Source organism: Gavialis gangeticus, unplaced genomic scaffold, assembly GCF_001723915.1.
Source record: "Gavialis gangeticus isolate Ggan-Ray unplaced genomic scaffold, GavGan_comp1, whole genome shotgun sequence".
Lineage (NCBI taxonomy): Eukaryota > Metazoa > Chordata > Crocodylia > Gavialidae > Gavialis > Gavialis gangeticus.
In genome coordinates, this window is record NW_017729025.1 from 114,641,252 (window position 1) to 114,642,533 (window position 1,282).

Sequence of the window (1,282 nt, forward strand, 5' to 3'; positions counted from 1 at the left end):
TTTTTTTTTTTTTTTTTTGCCTAGACAAATTAAAAGGGGAAGAAGGGAGGGAGGGAAAAAAAGCACAACAAAACAAATCAGAACACAGAAGCTGTCCAAAAAGCATCGCTCAATTAGTACATCGACAAATGCAAAAGCAGCCTCAAGAGCCAATCCCAGAGCAAGGCATAAAAAAATGCTCATACTTTCTTTAGGAGATAGTTTGTTTAGTCCAGTATGTTAAGCAGGTTTCACAGAAAGAAGGGCTCTTGTTATAGTAAGTCCCCGAGTTACAAGAACTAAAAAGGAAAGAAACTCCTGGAAGATTGTGTTCTGTTTCCTTATTCAGTTCTCCAAATGTAAAGCAGCATTATTTGCAGCAGACACTATAGGCAAGAACTTGGTTTTGCTCACTTTAAATATAGATGGATTCATAAAATGAGTAATTACTGGAACTGTTAAGAACTTTTTTTTAAAACCATACTCAGCTAGTTGCCTTTTTGCTGCTTTTCATATAAAAGGGAGATTATAAGTCTGATTCAGATCCTCCAAGTTGCGGGAAATGGAAAATTTCAGGTCTTTTCCCTTCAACAGGAAAATGGGTTCAGCGGTACCTAGAAGTTCCAGCTGAGACCAGGTCGCCCTCATTGGAGCAGTGTGGGAACATTTACAGAGAGCAACTCTCCGCAAGAGCTGATAGTCTAAGGTCCAGTTCAGGAAAGTATCCCTGTTCAGGAAGGGCACTTACGCATATGCTTAAGTGTGATCCTGAATAGGACTAAATACTTTCCTAAATTAGGGCCAGTAAAGAAAAGAGAGTTAAGGGAAAGAAACGAAGACAAGTAAAGTGACTGGGAAACAGTTACATTTCAATGTAGGTGTCAGAGAACTAAGCATTAAGCTACATTACCTCCCGAAATAATTGTCCCCCAAATATTCTTCCAGACCAATGCCTGTGGTTCAGAGTTGCTCTGAGATGACCTCATGAGAACCAGCGTGTTTTATTTCTACAAAGGCAAAGAGAGCAGCAGGTAAACATATGCATGGCAGAACCGTATACGCACATTTTAAAAGGGGCAGACCTCAGGGTATTCACTTCATTGTATTTACTGTACATCAGTAGCAAAACTCCAGGCTCTGTGAACTTTTTTAATGTTTCAGTGCTCTAAAAGGCTCCAAAGAGCTTATTCTTGCTAGTTGGTACTAAGAAAAATATACTTTTAGCTACCTTTGGTGTGGTTTAAAAGCAGTCAGAAGCTATCAGAGCTGATCATACTGCTTGAAAGCAAAGAAAGCGTAATGC

General features: G+C 39.4%; 1 long non-coding RNA gene across 2 annotated transcripts in view; it reads right to left on the reverse strand.

The window, feature by feature from the left end:
• LOC109299000 overlaps positions 1 to 1,282 on the reverse strand; it is a 34,948-nt gene that overhangs the window by 25,413 nt on the left and 8,253 nt on the right. For both annotated transcript variants that reach the window (XR_002097749.1, XR_002097748.1), the window contains exon 2: positions 890 to 986. This is a non-coding gene — a long non-coding RNA (uncharacterized LOC109299000). The remainder of the gene's footprint in view (positions 1 to 889; positions 987 to 1,282) is intronic.